The 17642-nt window shown below is 50.7% G+C and overlaps 1 protein-coding gene and 1 pseudogene across 5 annotated transcripts in view; both read right to left on the bottom strand.

Annotated features, from left to right (window-relative positions):
• The window catches only part of HENMT1 (HEN methyltransferase 1), a 191594-nt gene that overhangs the window by 132221 nt on the left and 41731 nt on the right, over positions 1-17642 (bottom strand). Inside the window, exon 1 of one of the 5 annotated variants that reach the window (XM_063940170.1) lies at positions 16370-16531. The exons of the other annotated variants lie outside the window; for them this stretch is intronic. The gene's annotated coding sequence lies outside the window, so the exon portion shown is untranslated. Of the gene's footprint in view, positions 1-16369; positions 16532-17642 lie in introns of those variants that run through there. 5 annotated transcript variants of the gene reach the window in all.
• LOC134961304 (5S ribosomal RNA) lies at positions 14475-14593 on the bottom strand (annotated as a pseudogene).

The raw sequence follows: 17642 nt of genomic DNA, 5'->3' as shown, positions 1-17642 counted from the left end.
ACGCCTAAAAACCTGACAAATGTCAGGGCAGAAGTCACGAGGGTTCCCTGCAAGCTGCACAACAGGGGCCCCACCGGAAGCTGTCTCAAAGAACTCCAAGCTAAACGAGCAGAAAGAGCAGAAAAGCCCCGCAGGGGACATAACCTTCACCGTTAAAGCAGCCCAGCGAATGGGCAATTAAGCAACCTGGCCCAGGCCTGTAGAAAGCTGGCCAGACCCCATCTGTAGGAATCCGAACAGTGATCATCCAGAAGCCCATCTATAGGCCCGCAAAGAGTCTGCAGAATAACCAACAAGGACACCACCGAAGTCACAAAGGAAAGGCCCGAAGGACCATGTCCAGGTGAGCCTGGAACCTGGAAACCACCTAAGGCAAGAAGTTCAACCAGTGCAAGGAACTGACCTGTCTGTAGGAAACAGTAGCAAGTGGGAAAAATGTCCACCAGGGGAGCCAATGCGCCTGTCCTGTGTCCAACGGGTCCAAAGGAGCCGAGAGGAGGGCCCAAGGAACCTGGGACACATCCTCCAGAGCAACTGGGGGTATCAACAGAAGCCAAACAGGAAGACAGGCCTGACAAGGATCAGATAATTGAGAATTGATCCCGCTGATATAGAAAAACAGACCGACAATCTTGTAGACCAATGTCCCTCACTGTCTGGGGAAAAGCCAGCAGGCCTGAAAAACTAAATGAACAGGGAGAAAAACCTTTAAGAGATCTTTAACAATGAAGGACCACCAAACGCCCTAACAAACGTCAGCCCGAAGTAATTTCCCAGGCTCTGTGGAAAAAACCCTGACTGTAGGACGGAGGTCACCAGAAAATAGGATTTTAATACCTACCGGTAAATCCTTTTCTCCTAGTCCGTAGAGGATGCTGGGGACTCCAAAAGGACCATGGGGTATAGACGGGATCCGCAGGAGACATGGGCACACTAAAAAACTTTGACTGGGTGTGAACTGGCTCCTCCCTCTATGCCCCTCCCCCAGACCTCCGTTATAGAAACTGTGCCCAGGAGAGACGGACATTTCGAGGAAAGGATTTTTGTTAAACTAAGGGCGAGAAACATACCAGCCCACACCACAAACTGTTAGGATCTCCTGCTCTGTGCTGCCACGTCGCCATGGCAACCGGGAGGCAAGTGTTAGCGAAGTAACCTGAGCGCAGCTGATACTCCGGTCCGTGTTTTTACTGTGTAGTGGTTACAGGCTCTGTGCACGGCAGGGAATCCGGCGCTGGTTTTGTGCTCACAGTCTGTGAGGTCTGAGTGGGGCGTGGACAGCACCTGCTATATAAACCATCCTCTCAGGCTAGGCAAATGCTGCTGAATCTTTGTTTGTTAGTCAGTTCCAGAGAGTTAGCTAGTACTGTGTGACTTTGTATTTACTTGTTGCTTACTGCGAATAGGCCTTGGGATTCGGTACTTCATTCTGCCAATCCGGACCTAGCAGTAAGACTGGAGTCAGTTGTTTGACCTGCTGGGGTTCTTTTGCTATTCTGTGAACCCAGCAGGTTTGCGGCTGTACTCTCAGACCTGCTTGCTTAATCCTCCCTCACTGTGCAGGGCGTCCAGGTGTCAGTTTAGTGGCAGTAAGCTGAACCTGTGCCCTGCAAGTGGGGGTTAGGATTGTGGATACTCTCCTTGTGTCTATATTTCTATCTCTGACCAAGGAGTTTATTCCCACACCCGTTGGTAACCCTTTGGGGTTTTTTCTGTTGCTCTTAGCAACATCATTTCAGGTGCTCCACATGTTAAATCACTACACATCGCTTCATTGTCCGCTCTATTCCATCTGAGCATTCCTGACACTAGGGAGACACCCAATTCCTGAGCCTTTGGGCTTCTCCGTTCACTTTGTGTTTATTAGTTATTCCATCACCTCCTGTGTATGTTATGTTATACTGTCTGTGAGTTCGTTTGCTTCGCTTCCCTCTCTGTTCATACACCGGTATACTCCTGTTAGCACTGGTGTGCGTAACATATTCAGCAGCCCTACTCCTGTTGAAATTTTGTGGGAATATGGAGCATACCCCTCAAAATACTTTGCAACAGGTGGTCGATCAGGTGCAGGTCCTGACTCAACAATTTAATGAGATGTCCATTAAAATGAACACCCCGCATGCCGCTAGCGGAGCTCCCGCAGCAGCAGCGGCAAGTTCAGGGGTTAAGGAGCCGAAAGTAAATCTCCCGGATCGTTTTTCTGGAGATCGCTCGCAGTTCTTTTGTTTTAAGGAGAGCTGTAAGCTATATTTCAGGCTTAGGCCCCAGTCTTCTGGGTCGGAGATTCAGCGGGTGGGCATGGTGATTTCCTTGCTACAAGGAGACCCACAGGTCTGGGCATATGGGTTACAGCCTGACTGTCCGTCGCTTAAAAGTGTTGATGCTTTTTTTACGGCACTGGGCATTTTGTATGATGACCCTGACAAGATGGCTTCAGCCGAGGCTCAGATTACGGTTCTTAAGCAAGGGCGACGGCCAGCTGAGGTTTATAGTACGGAGTTTCGGAGGTTGGCTCATGATACCCAGTGGAATGACCCAGCCCTGAGAAACCAGTACCGAAGGGGCCTTTCTGACCAGATAAAGGACCAACTGGTACAATATCCCTCGCCTGATAGCTTAGATCAGCTCATGCAGTTATCCATCCGGGTGGATAGACGGCTGAGAGAGCGTAGGCTTGAAAGGGAGACCGCAGTTTCCTTTTTTCCCAAGGGAACCTCAGACTCTGAGGAATATTCCGAGGAGCCTATGCAGATTGGGGCTACCCGCCTCTCCTCGCGTGAGAAGACGCGGAGGAGACAGCAGGGTTTGTGTTTGTACTGTGGGAATAAAGGTCATGTTGTAGTATCATGCCCAGAAAAAACGGAAAACTTCAGGGCCTGAGGGTGATGGGAAATATCCTGTCAGGCCAGAAGTCAGAATTTCCTAAAAAGACTTTTCTCATTCCGGTGACTTTGGAGATCCTCGGTCAAACTGTCAAGACTGAGGCCTTTGTTGACAGTGGGGCCGATGGGGTTTTCATGGACCGTCAATTCGCCCTGGAACACTCTGTTCCCTCGGTACCTTTGGCATCAGAGATTGAGATCTGTGGGTTAAATGGGGAACCATTGTCCCAGGGTAAAATTACCTCCTGCACCAGCCAAATTCCTTTGTTTATTGGCGCCACACACTCTGAAAAATTGTCTTTTTATGTGACTGTCTGTGATTTTGCCCCATTGGTTTTGGGGTTACCCTGGTTAAGGGCCCATAACCCTCAATTTGACTGGGTCTCTGGGGAGATTCTTAGTTGGGGTAGTGATTGTTTCAGGAGTTGCTTGAGCCTTCCAGTCAGGCTCTCGCAGCTAAGTTTGCCAGGATTGCCAGGATGTTATGCAGATTTTGCGGATGTGTTCTCCCAAAAAGTTGCGGAGGTACTACCTCCCCATCGCCCCTATGACTGTGCCATTGATTTGTTGCCGGATGCTAAGCTTCCCAAGAGCAGGTTGTACTCCCTGTCACGTCCTGAGACTCAGGCTATGGCAGAGTACATTCAGGAGAACTTGGCTAAGGGATTTATCAGACCCTCACAGTCCCCAGTTGGGTCGGGGTTCTTTTTCGTGGGTAAAAAGGACGGTTCGTTGCGACCCTGCATCGACTTCAGGGAATTGAACCGTATCACGATTAAAAACTCGTACCCACTGCCTCTCATTTCGGTTTTGTTTGACCAGCTTCGTACTGCCACCATTTTTTCTAAGATTGACCTACGCGGTGCTTACAATCTAATCCGAATAAGAGAGGGGGATGAATGGAAGACTGCCTTTAATACCCACTCAGGGCATTATGAATATTTGGTGATGCCTTTTGGGCTCTCTAATGCCCCGGCAGTCTTCCAGGAATTCATGAACGATGTGCTCAGGGAATATTTGGATAGATTCTTAGTTGTTTATCTAGATGACATCCTAATCTTCTCTCATTCCCTGGAGGAACATCGGAAGCATGTACGCTTAGTCCTCCAGAAACTCAGAGACCACCAGCTTGGGGCGAAGCTGGAGAAGTGCGAGTTTGAAGTCCAGCAAATCGCATTTCTAGGGTATATTATCTCCTCAGAAGGTTTCCAAATGGAGGGTTCTAAGGTACAGGCAGTCCTGGATTGGGTGCAGCCCACTAGTTTGAAGGCGCTTCAGCGTTTTCTGGGCTTTGCGAATTTTTATAGACGGTTTATCGCTGGATTTTCGTCTATAGTGGCCCCCTTGGTGGCACTCACTAAGAAAGGGGCGGATGTTGCTCACTGGTCTTGTGAGGCCAAAGCGGCCTTTGCCCGTCTCAAAAGGGCATTTGTCTCGGCCAAGGTGCTGCGACACCCAGATCCAGAGCGTCCTTTTGTGGTAGAAGTGGATGCCTCTGAGATAGGTATTGGGGCAGTGCTCTCTCAGATGGGGGTGTCTGATAATCGCCTTCATCCCTGTGCTTACTTTTCCCGTACATTTTCGTCTGCCGAGATGAATTATGATGTGGGTAACCGGGAATTGTTGGCTATAAAGGATGCACTCGGGGAGTGGAGACACTGGCTTGAGGGGGCTAAGTTTGTGGTCTCAATTCTCACCGACCATAAGAATCTGGCATATTTAGAGTCAGCGAAGCGGCTCAATGCCAGGCAGGCACGATGGGCTTTGTTTTTTGCTCGCTTAAATTTTTTGATAACATATCGCCCTGGGTCAAAAAACATCAAGGCTGATGCGCTCTCGCGGAGTTTTGCTCCAGTTCAAGAGACCACGGAGGAGCCATTGCCCATTGTGTCCCCATCATGTATTAAAGTGGGCATTACCCAGGACCTCTTGTCATTAGTCCTTAGAGCACAGGAGCAGGCTCCTCCAGACCTTCCGGTAGGTCTCTTGTTTGTGCCTCCTAGGTTAAGACAGCGAGTGTTCCTGGAATTCCATGCCAAGAGGTCGGCAGGGCATCCGGGTATTGCCAGAACTCGGGAGTTGCTGTCTAGGGCGGTGTAGTGGCCCTCGGTGGCTAGGGATGTGGATCAGTGGGTTCGGGCATGTGACGTTTGTGCCCGAAATAAAACTCCTAGAGGGGTTCCTGTCGGCCCATTACATCCACTCTCTATTCCGTCTAAGCCATGGACCCACATTTCCATGGATTTTGTGGTGGACTTGCCCAAATCCTCGGGGATGACAGCCATTTGGGTTGTCGTTGACAGGTTTTCGAAGATGGCGCATTTCGTTCCACTGGTTGGGTTGCCATCGGCCAGACGCCTGTCTGAGTTATTTATGCAGCATGTTGTGCGCCTCCACGGGTTGCCACTTGATGTGGTCTCTGACCGTGGATCCCAGTTTGTGGCCAAATTCTGGAGGGCATTTTGTTCTGATCTCCAGATTTCTGTGAGCTTGTCGTCAGGCTACCATCCACAGTCTAATGGGCAGACTGAGAGGGTGAACCAGTCCTTGGAGCAGTTCCTCAGGTGTTATGTCTCCAAGTGTCATACTGACTGGGTTGCTCATCTGTCCATGGCGGAGTTTGCCTATAACAACGCGGCTCACTCTGCTACAGGGATCTCTCCCTTCCTTTGTGTGTATGGGCATCATCCTAAGGCCAATTCTTTTGACCCCCTGGATTCCACGTCTGGTGGTTCCTCTGTTGTTTCGGTCCTTAGGGGTATTTGGAGGAAAGTGAAGAAAGCCCTTGTGTCTGTGTCATTAGTGACCAAAAGGGTTTTTGATAAGCGGAGAAGACCCTGCAGCTTCAAATTAGGAGACTTCGTCTGGTTGTCCACCAAGAATTTGAAGTTGAGACAGCCATCTCATAAGTTTGGCCCCCGGTTCATCGGCCCTTATAAGATCACCAGGGTTATCAATCCGGTGGCATTTCAGTTAGATCTGCCCCGTTCATTGGGTATCAATAAAACATTTCATTGTTCCCTTTTAAAACTGGCGGTTAGTAATCCTTCTTCCAGTGGAAGACCTTCTCCTCTTCTGATACGGGGTCAGAGGGAGTTTGTGGTTGAAAGGGTTCTTGACTCCAAGATGGTTCGGGGTCGGCTGTCATTTTTGGTGCACTGGAAGGGGTATGGCCCGGAGGAGCGGTCGTGGGTGCGCAGTTGTGATCTTCATGCCCCCAGACTGATACGCTCTTTCTTCTCGCAGTTCCCCGATAAACCCGGTGGTAGGGGTTCTTTGACCCCTCGTCAGAGGGGGGTACTGTTAGGATCTCCTGCTCTGTGCTGCCACGTCGCCATGGCAACCGGGAGGCAAGTGTTAGCGAAGTAACCTGAGCGCAGCTGATACTCCGGTCCGGGTTTTTACTGTGTAGTGGTTACAGGCTCTGTGCACGGCAGGGAATCCGGCGCTGGTTTTGTGCTCACAGTCTGTGAGGTCTGAGTGGGGCGTGGACAGCACCTGCTATATAAACCATCCTCTCAGGCTAGGCAAATGCTGCTGAATCTTTGTTTGTTAGCCAGTTCCAGAGAGTTAGCTAGTACTGTGTGACTTTGTATTTACTTGTTGCTTACTGCGAATAGGCCTTGGGATTCGGTACTTCATTCTGCCAATCCGGACCTAGCAGTAAGACTGGAGTCAGTTGTTTGACCTGCTGGGGTTCTTTTGCTATTCTGTGAACCCAGCAGGTTTGCGGCTGTACTCTCAGACCTGCTTGCTTAATCCTCCCTCACTGTGCAGGGCGTCCAGGTGTCAGTTTAGTGGCAGTAAGCTGAACCTGTGCCCTGCAAGTGGGGGTTAGGATTGTGGATACTCTCCTTGTGTCTATATTTCTATCTCTGACCAAGGAGTTTATTCCCACACCCGTTGGTAACCCTTTGGGGTTTTTTCTGTTGCTCTTAGCAACATCATTTCAGGTGCTCCACATGTTAAATCACTACACATCGCTTCATTGTCCGCTCTATTCCATCTGAGCATTCCTGACACTAGGGAGACACCCAATTCTTGAGCCTTTGGGCTTCTCCGTTCACTTTGTGTTTATTAGTTATTCCATCACCTCCTGTGTATGTTATGTTATACTGTCTGTGAGTTCGTTTGCTTCGCTTCCCTCTCTGTTCATACACCGGTATACTCCTGTTAGCACTGGTGTGCGTAACACAAACATACCGGACAACTGGATCAGCAGGAAACCAGATAACAGTATGAACTATCAACAGCAACAAGCTGAATATAACTGATACACAAACCTCGTGTAACCGAAAATAACCAGTATCAAAACAACTGCATCCTCTACGGCAGGGGTGGGGAACCTTTTTTCTACCAAGGGCCATTTGGATATTTATAATAATCCTTTGAGGGCCATACAAAAATGATCAACTAAAAAATTAGCCTGCCCCCAGTATATATGTCCCCAGTAGTTGTGGCCCAAGTCAGTAGTTATTCCCCCAGTCAGTAGTTATGCCCCTAGTAGATATACCCCCAGTCAGTTGTTATGCCCCAGTAGATATGCCCCCAGTCACTTGTTATGCCCCTTTAGATATGCCCCCAGTCACTTGTTATGACCCATTAGAAATGCCCCCAGTCACTTGTTATGCCCCATTAAATATGCCCTATTAGATATGCCCCCTAGTAGCACCGCTTACACACACACAGTGAACTCCTGCCTCCGTCTGCTGCTGAGGGAAAGAAGCTGGGCGCCTACTTGTAACAAAATCTCAGCAGGCGCCCAGTATCTCCTCGGTTAGGTGAGCCTGGACGGGCCGGATCAAGTGGCTCTGCGGGCCTTATACGGCCCGCGGGCCTGAGGTTCCCCACCCCTGCTCTACGGACTAGGAGAAAAGGATTTACTGGTAGGTATTAAAATCCTATTTTCTCTTACATCCTAGAGGATGCTGGGGACTCCAAAAGGACCATGGGGTCTATACCAAAGCTCCAGACCGTGCGGGAGAGTGCGGACAACTCTGCAGCACCGATTGAGCAAACATGAGGTCCTCATCAGCCAGGGTATCAAACTTGTAGAACTTAGCAAAAGTGTTTGAACCCGACCATGTAGCTGCTCGGCAAAGTTGAAGTGCCGAGACCCCTCGGGCAGCCACCCAAGATGAGCCCACCTTCCTGGTAAAATGGGCCTTTACTGACTTCGGCAACGGTAGCCCAGCTGAAGAATGAGCGTGCTGAATCGTATTACAAATCCAGCGTGCAATAGTCTGCTTAGAAGCAGGATTTCCAATCTTGTTGGAAGCATACAAGACAAACAGAGCCTCCATTTTCCTAGTAAGAGCCATTCTGGCGACATAAATTTTCAAAGCTCTTACAACATCAAGAGATTTTGGGACTGCCACAGCATCCGTAGCCACAGGTACCACAATAGGTTGATTTATGTGAAATGAAGAAACCACCTTCGGCAGAAATTGTTGACGAGTCCTCAATTCCGCTCTATCCACATGAAAAATCAAATATGGGCTCTTGTGAGACAAAGCCGCCATTTCGGACACTCGTCTGGCAGACGCCAAAGCCAAAAGCATGACCACTTTCCAAGTGAGAAATTTCAACTCAACTTTACGCAAAGGTTCAAACCTGTGAGACATAAGAAACTGCAGCACCACTTCAAGATCCCACGGTGCCACGGGTGGCACAAATGGAGGATGGATATGCAGCACTCCCTTCAGGAAAGTCTGAACCTCAGGAAGGACGGCCAATTCTTTTTGAAAGAAAATAGATAAAGCCGAAATCTGCACTTTGATGGAACCCAATTTCAGGCCTGCATCCACGCCTGCCTGCAAAAAGTGGAGGAAACGACCCAAGTAAAACTCCTCCGCAGGAGCTGCTTTGGTTTCAGACCACGACACATACTTTCTCCAAATACGGTGATAATGTTTCGCCGTGACCTCCTGCCTAGACTTAAGGAGAGTGGGGATGACCTCCCCGGGAATACCCTTCCGAGCTAGGATTTGGCGTTCAACTTCCAAACCATCAAACGCAGCCGCGGTAAGTCCGGAAACACGCAGGGCCCCTGCAGTAACAGGTCCTCTCTTAGAGGAAGCGGCCAGGGACCTTCCACTAGTAATTCCTGAAGATCCGGATACCAGGCCCTCCGTGGCCAATCTGGAACGACGAGTATAGCCTGAACCCTTGTTCGTCTTATGATCCTCAACACCTTTGGAATGAGAGGAAGCGGAGGGAACACATATACCGACTGAAACACCCACGGAGTTACCAGGGCGTCCACCGCACAGGCTTGAGGGTCCCTCGACCTGGAACAATACTTCGGAAGCTTCTTGTTGAGGCGAGACACCATCATGTCTATCAGAGGAATTCCCCAACGCCTTGTCACTTCTGCAAATACCTCTTGATGAAGAGCCCACTCTCCTGGATGGATATCGTGTCTGCTGAGGAAGTCCGCTTCCCAGTTGTCCACGCCCGGGAGGAAGACTGCTGACAGAGCGCTCACGTGCTGTTCCACCCAGCGGAGAATTCTTGTGGCCTCCGCCATCGCCGCCCTGCTCCTTGTTCTGCCTTGGCGGTTTACGTACGCCACCGCTGTTATGTTGTCCAACTGGATCAGGACAGGGAGACCCAGAAGAAGGTCCTTCGCTTGCAGGAGACCGTTGTAAATGGCTCTTAACTCGAGAACATTTATGTGGAGACAAGATTCCTGGCTTGACCATTTTCCCTGGAAACTTCTTCCTTGCGTGACTGCGCCCCAACCTCGGAGACTTGCATCTGTGGTCAGCAGGACCCAGTCCTGGATTCCGAATCGGCGCCCCTCTAGAAGGTAAGAACCATGCAGCCACCATAGGAGAGAAATCCTGGCTCTGTAAGATAGACTTATTTTCCGGTGCATGTGCAGGTGAGACCCGGACCATTTGTTCAGCAGATCCCACTGAAACACCCAGGCATGAAACTTGCCAAACGGAACGACTTTGTAAGCCGCAACCATCTTCCCTAGCACTCGAGTGCATTGATGAATCGACACTCTTGTCGGTCTCAGAAGCTCCTTGACCATGGTCTGTATTTCCAGAGCTTTGTCCTCCGGAAGAAACATTCTCTGCAGCTCCGTGTCTAGGATCATGCCCAGGAAGGGCAGCCGAGTTGTCGGGATCAACTGAGACTTTGGCAAATTTAGAATCCAACCATGATGTCACAGAACAGACAGGGAGAGTTCCACATTTCTTAGCAACTGTTCTTTTGATCTCACCTTTATCAGGAGATCGTCCAAGTACGGGATAATTGTGACCCCTTGCTTGCGAAGGAGTACCATCATTTCCACCATAACCTTGGTGAAAACCATCGGGGCCGTGGAAAGCCCAAACGGCAACGTCTGAAATTGGTAATGACAATCCTGCACCGCAAATCTCAGGAAGGCCTGATGAGGAGGATATATCGGGACGTGTAAGTAGGCATCCTTTATGTCGACTAAAGCCATAAAATCCCCCCATTCTAGGCTGGAGATCACAGATCGAAGAGATTCCATCTTGAACTTGAAAGTTTTCAAGTATGGATTGAGGGATTTTAGGTTCAGAATCGGTCTGACCGAGCCGTCCGGCTTCGGCACAACAAAGAGGCTCGAATAGAACCCTTCCCCCCGTTGGGACAGGGGAACCGGCACAACGACCCTCTGTTGACACAGCTTTTGTATCGCAGCATCTAACACTACTCTTTCTGGAAGAGAAACTGGAAGGGCCGACTTGAAAAAGAGGCGGGGTGGGGGGGGGGGGGTAATCTCCTGAAACTCCAGCTTGTATCCTTGGGACACTATGTCTAAGACCCAAGGATCCAGGGCCGAATGAAACCAGACCTGACTGAAGAAGCGGAGACGACCCCCCAGCGTCATGTGGTGGACTTGGTAGAGGTGGGGGAGGACTTTTGGTCCTGGGCACCTGACACGGCAGGCGACCTTTTTCCCCTTCCTCTACCCTTTGAAGCGAGGAAGGACGAGCCCTTTCCTTTTTTGTATTTATTAGGCCGAAAGGATTGCATCTGCTGATGGGGCGCCTTTTTCTGTTGTGGGGGAACATAAGGAAGAAAAGATGACTTAGCAGCAGTAGCGCTAGACACCAGGTCAGCAAGGCTGTCACCAAACAAGACACTACCTTTAAAGGGGAGAGCCTCCATATTTTTCTTGGAGTCGGCATCAGCATTCCATTGATGAATCCACAGCGCCCTCCTGGCCGAGACCGCCATGGCATTGGCTCTTGATCCCAAGAGACCAACATCCCTCGCCGCATCCTTTAGGTAATCTGCAGCGTCCTTGATATAACCAAGAGTCAAAAGAATGTTATCCTTATCAAGGGTATCCATATCAGAAGCCAAATTATCAGCCCACTTAGCAATCGCACTACTCACCCATACCGATGCCACAGCAGGTATGAGCAATGCACCAGTATTAACGAAAATGGCCTTCAATGTCGTCTCCAGCTTGCGATCCGCCGGATCCTTGAGAGCAGCCGTGTCAGGGGACGGAAGCGCCACCTTCTTGGACAATCGAGATAGAGCCTTGTCGACATTGGGAGACGACTCCCATTTCTCCCTGTCGTCAGAGGGGAAAGGATATGCCATAAAAATTCTCTTGGGAATCTGCCACCTTTTGTCCGGCGACTCCCAAGCCTTTTCACAAAGAGCGTTCATTTCATGAGAGGGGGAAAACTTCACCTCAGGCTTTTTCCCTTTAAATAAGCAAACCCTTGTGTCTGGAACAGCAGGTTCCTCAGAGATATGTAAAACATCTTTAATAGCCACAATCATGTACTGAATACTCCTACCTACCCTAGGGTGTAATATAGCCTCATTGAAATCGACCGTTTTGCTCCCTTGTTACTTGTAAGGAGCTTGGAGGTCTGGGCCAGCGTCTCTGCAGCAGCTGTGGAGAGAGAAAATGGCGTTGGTGAGCTGTGCGGCTAAGCCCCGCCCCTTCCTGGCGCGCTGTAGTCCCGCTCAAATTTGAAATTTTTATACTGGCGGGGGTATTGTATACGGTGCCCAGGCACCGAATATGCCTTCTGCCAGGTAAATTGACGCCAGTAACTGCTGCCCAGGGCGCTCCCCCCCCCCAGCGCCCTGCACCCTGTAAGTGCCGTTGGTAATGTATGTGGGAGCATGGAGCGCAGCGCTACCGCTGCGCTGTACCGTTACTGAAGTCTTCTGCCGTCTGATGTCTTCTGTTCTTCTAATACTCACCCGGCTTCTTTCTTCTGGCTTCTATGAGGGGGGTGATGGCGCGGCTCCGGGAACAAACAGCTAGGCGTACCAAGTGATCGAATCCTCTGGAGCGATTGGTGTCCAGTAGCCTAAGAAGCAGAGCCCTTAACTAAGAAGAAGTAGGTCTGATTTCTCTCCCCTCAGTCCCTCGATGCAGGGAGCCTGTAGCCAGCAGGTCTCCCTGAAAATAAAAAAGCCTAACATAAGTCTTTTCCAGGTTAAAGGTCGACATGAGGAAAAAAATTTTTTTTGGGTGTCGTTTTCTTCGTAGAGTGACCGGGATCCCAAATTAGTGCACCGCGTCCCCTCGCATGGCTCGCTTCGCTCGCCATGCTTCGGGCATGGTGCCTTCGCTCCGCTACCGCTTCGCTCGGCACACTTTACCGTTCCAATTGTAGTCCACGTGGATCGTTAAGTATGAAAAAATCCCCCCCCCCAAAAAAATGTGAAAAACTCATGTCGACCTTTAGACCTGTCGACCTAGCACATGTCGACCTAGAAACCCTGTCGACCTTCCATCCATGTCGACCTAGTGACTGTCGACCTATAGTGGTCGACCTAAACATTGTCGACCTAGACGCTGTCGATCTTCAGACCGGATCCCAAGTCGTTGATGCAATTACTAGAAAGGGTGCAGGTTCCCAGCATGGGAACCGTAACTCTGCACCCAGATGACCTGCAAGACCGCATCACATCTAATCCGGAAAAGGCCCAAACGGCAAACCAGTAGCTGAAACCCTTTCGTGTGCAGACCCCCAAGGAGAGAGACTGAGCAACCACTCAACAAAGAGCCTTGAGTCCCCAGCCCTGGATGGGGAGCTAGGGAACTGGAGGTGTCCTGTCCTGATACTTGTGACCATAGGAAACCTCCACCCCAATGCTGAGGACTGGCATCAGAGGTAATCAAGTGCCTGTCTTGAATACCGAAGGACAGGGACAGTAGTCCAGGCCGTACTTGAGCCACCCTCCTGCGAAAGAGTGGTGAAGCCCTTGTGAGAGGACCAGGATCCTGAAATTGTATGTACCAATGAGACCTGGTCGAAGCTTAGAGGACAAGGGCAGAACTGAACCGATTCCCCCCTGTAAATGTGGCTACCACGAAACTCAGGGTCCACCTGTAGTCATGGATGAGCACTCTCCAAGGACTGAAGATAGCCCAAAGTCTGTGACAGCAGGGCTAGCAACCAGTCCTATAGGAGAAAGATCTACCGGACAGCTGAACTCTGCAATGTAGCCTATCTTGTGAACGTGGGAAGAAAAGTCTGCCCCTCGAGCTTCTAGTTCCTAGGCTGAAGAGGCACCACCATCTCCTGAATGTATGCTGTCAAAAACTCTGGGGACTGAGCCCAGAGAAGGAGGTCGCCCAAATGTGGCAAATGCCTGACATCCCTGTGATGTAAATATACAGCCACAACCAACCACGGATGTTGCTGACCTGAACAGCCATGTCCGAAGTGGTAGTAATGTACCTGCATGCCCGACCTGAGTACATGACGACAAGCAAAACAGCCCAAACTGCATCCTAAATGCTCTGGGATGCCGTATAATCTCTCGGTGCACAAAACCCTCAGTAAGGGGCACTGGGACTCCTCACAGAACCGGGGGATTGAAGACCCAGTTAACAACTGGAAATGGAGAATAGGACGATAAGTGCTGTGTACCGCTGAACCTAACACAGGGCTGCTGCAGAAGGCCCCCGTAAGGTATAGAGAGCCGGGATAATGACTCTTGAGTCCAGAAGGGAGTCCACTGACTCCTGACAAGCTTCAGCCTAACCGCGATCCCACGGAATAGAAGGGCTGAACCCACTGAGAAGGGTCTACCCTAAATTCAGAGTGAAACATTGAAAGACTCCCTCTCTGACCCAAGTGTCCGGAGAGGTCCTAATCCGCTGCGGAGATGTAGGCCCCCGTTCCCAGGAACCCACCGGATGAGGACCTGCCCGTCACACGGTAAGGCTGTAGCTGGTCTGGGTGCTGGATGTCTGGCTACCCAGGGCTCTCAAGCACATGGCTGCGAACCCCTGACTGGAGGTAGGTACCAGAAAATACCCTGACTCTTAATCCTGCCCTGCAGGTGGAGGAAGTCCAGGACCGAGCTGGTGCGGCTAAAGTATAAATAGTGAGCAAATATGTCTTACTGGCCTCATAGGTAAGGAGCTCCAGTGTTACCACCCAGCTAACAATGGCCTTAACTACTTAGGCCCTAGAAAAGAAGGAGTGATATAGGATAAGACCCAGAAGCACAGAATGTGTCCCTGAGAGGACTGGTGAAGTGCTGCATGGAGCCTTGTAAGGAGGGGGAAAGGTCTGTCCCCTATCAATGGCCACTACCCTGTGTTAGAATTTCTGCTGACTAGACCTACATCCCCTGGTATTCTCAGGTGGTCTCCCATTCAAGTACTAACCAGGCCAAACACTGCTTAGCTTCCAAGATCAGATGAGATTGGGTATGTCCATTGTGGTGTGGCTGTAGCTATTGCACAGTGTCAGCCCCAACCTGGAGGAAGAGAGGGCATGGAGGAGCCAGGTGAGTTGTCAGCCCGCTTGGGAGAGAGAGTGAGACACCAACTCTATAATTGTGAGGCACTAACATCCCTGGCATCTGGCACTGAAAGATATACAATGCAGTGCCAAAAAAAAGTGTCAGACACAAGTGAAACAAAAGAGTGCATGAAAATCTAGGAGTACAAGAGAGTAAAGTATACCTCAACAACAGTTAGTGGGGTAGCTGCTGGATATCCATAGGTTCTGTACAAATGGACATTAACTTTCAGACCCTAGGCAATTCCCCCCCCCCCCTCAAAAAAAAATGGGAGAACATACAATCTCCACACCCAAGTACACAGGCACCTATGGTGGCCAATCTCGGGATCGGTGGGATCCCAGGATTTTGGCCAAAAATTGCCCAGGATTTAATCCTGGGATTGGGGCTTCCAATTGGGCCCACCCACCCAGTTAAATGGGTAATGTTATTATGTGGTCTGGGCAGAGCGGGGGAATGTGCGGGACAGTGGTGGACATTGCAAGGAAACCAATGATTCCTGGGATTGATAATTTTTCAATCCCGATTCCCGGGATTGAAAAAATGGCCCGGGATTGACCTCCCTACAGGCACCTCTCAATGCACTAATAATAGTGGCCAATTATTCTCAACTGTCCAGCTACAGATAGCAGGAAAGAGTGACGCAAGGACCAGGCTCCAAGAGCAAGGTACAGGGGAGACAGTGCCCAAACCTCCCTCTCCTTTAGTGCTCATGTAGTAATGTGGTAAATTCCACCAACACAGTACTCCTGCTAGTACAATGATCTTAACCTACATCATCTGCTTTAATTATCAGTTGCAGGTGAGAGGGAGAAGTAATCCTGAGACAGGCAGAAAGCCTGGCTTCACGCAAGCCTCAGGCTACAGGCTAGGCTCACCTTCCCCCCAGGTGCAAAACACCAGGGACCCAGCTCTGACCTGTGGCAAATTCTCTGGCGGTCTAGTGGAGAAAAGGCGCAGTTTACCCGGGCCTCCACTGCACCTTTCCCCCGCTAGTTATAGCCGCCATGTCGTGGCTCCCTGCAAACAGGGAGCCGGTGTTACTCACCATCCCAGCTCCATTTGCGGATGCAGGTACGCCAGGGGCGCCGCCGTCATGAAGGTCGGCGGCAGAAGTCACTGGCTCGGTCGCCGGTTGCTGCCGCCATCGGTGTCGGAACGGCTGTGCGGGTGCTTGCAGTGTCCGCCCGCACCACTGCTCATCTTGTTGTAACAGAAAAAGAAAAGAAAAAAAGTCAAAAGAAAGTAAATCAGGGCTGATATACAGCTCCCTCTTTTAAAAGGTGCCTCCTGCCCGGCACCAAAGAAAAAACTGGCAGGCCTTGGGTTGGGGGCAAGATATAGGGGACAGGGAGGCTGGGGCATGGGGGAAGAAGAAAGTAAATATTTTGTGCCTGCCTCGCTCCCAATCCAGCCTATACCCAGTGTATTAAATTCTGTGCCCCCTAGTGGATGAAAAAGACAGTTGTTTTTACTACTCCTGACCCAAGACACAGTGATATAAAGAACAGAGAATGTTGACGCTGGACGGCCACTCTCTTCAATATGCTCAGGCATCTGTTCCCGCCCAGACAGCGCGCCTCTTCCTTTTGATCAGCGGAAGGGATCTCTGCCCTCCATCAACGTCACAGTCTGCACATCCCCGGATGCCGGTTGGAACACTACTGTCACGGTCTGGCGGATTGGGTTCCGGGACCAGCGGTACTTACCTGTCCGGACGCTCTGGCGCAGTCCCTCCGGTGGGGGTGCGGGCTGCTGGTGAGGGGCACGACTTGCAGGCATATCTGGGAGGAGAGGTCTCAGAGGCAGCAGCAAACGTTTGTGCAGCTTCCAGCTGCAGAGGTATGGGATGGGCGTCGCCGCCTTGGAAGGATCAACTAATCTAAAACACTCACTCAGTCACCTGCAAGGTTTGCAAAACGAATGGGAAACAGTCTGCAGGTATATATCTGGGTATTTCTGGGTAAGAAATCGCCAGTGCAACGTCTCTCACACAGGTGTGTGTGTGTGTGTGTGTGTGTGTGTGTGTGTGTGTGTGTGTGTGTCTGTGTCAATCTGTGCTCCACAGCCTTGAAGCTACAGCATTCTGTTCCAGTTTCTCTGCAAGTTCCTAGAATTCCAGGCTTCTTCACTTCACCAACTGAATCCTCAGTTTTCAGCTCCAGCATAATCCTCTCAGAAGTCCTATGAAAAAGACTTTCATCCAGCCTGCCCGGTTTATCCTGTGGAAAGCTACCGAAACCCAAGCCACAACTCCGGATATTCAAAATCCAAGCCCCGTGACAACTACAGAGATCATGTGACTGAAGCCGATGTCACATCTGGAGCTCCATCCAGCATCCCTCACCGCCGGAAACATGTTAAAGTTGGAGAGGGTGCCATGCGAACGACAGGGGACGCGCACATTACTGGGGCTGCTGGGCGATCCACGGGGGACACAGTGGCGTTAAGAGCTGCCGAACACAGGGGGTCTGGCGACAAGGGGACCGCCCATAATTTAAAGTGTAGGGAGAACACTGGACGGGAATTTGCGGGGTCTAGCAGCCGGCAAATTCTCGGGTCTCAGCCCCGGCCCTGGTAAAGAGCAGAAGATGGGCCGCTTGGAGAAGACCGTTGTATACGGCTGTTAGTTCCAGAATGTTTATTGGCAGGCCGGCTTCCAGACTTGACCACCTTCCTTGGAAGGTTTCCCCTTGAGTGACTGCGCCCCAGCCCCGGAGACTTGCATCTGTGGTTAGAAGGATCCAGTCCTGAATCCCGAAACTGCGACCCTCCAGAAGGTGAGGTAATTGCAGCCACCAGAGAAGTGAAATCCTGGCCTTTGGCGATAGACGTATTCTCTGGTGAATGTGTAGATGGGGGGTGGTCTTCAGGTTGCCGGCTGTCGGGATCCCAGTGCACAGTATACCGGCACCGGAATCCCGACAGCCGGCATACCAACACTTTTTCTCCCTCTTGGGGGTCCACAACACCCCTGGAGGG

This window comes from Pseudophryne corroboree, chromosome 9 (assembly GCF_028390025.1).
Source record: "Pseudophryne corroboree isolate aPseCor3 chromosome 9, aPseCor3.hap2, whole genome shotgun sequence".
Taxonomy (NCBI): domain Eukaryota; kingdom Metazoa; phylum Chordata; class Amphibia; order Anura; family Myobatrachidae; genus Pseudophryne; species Pseudophryne corroboree.
This window is presented reverse-complemented; position numbering and strand designations above follow the sequence as displayed.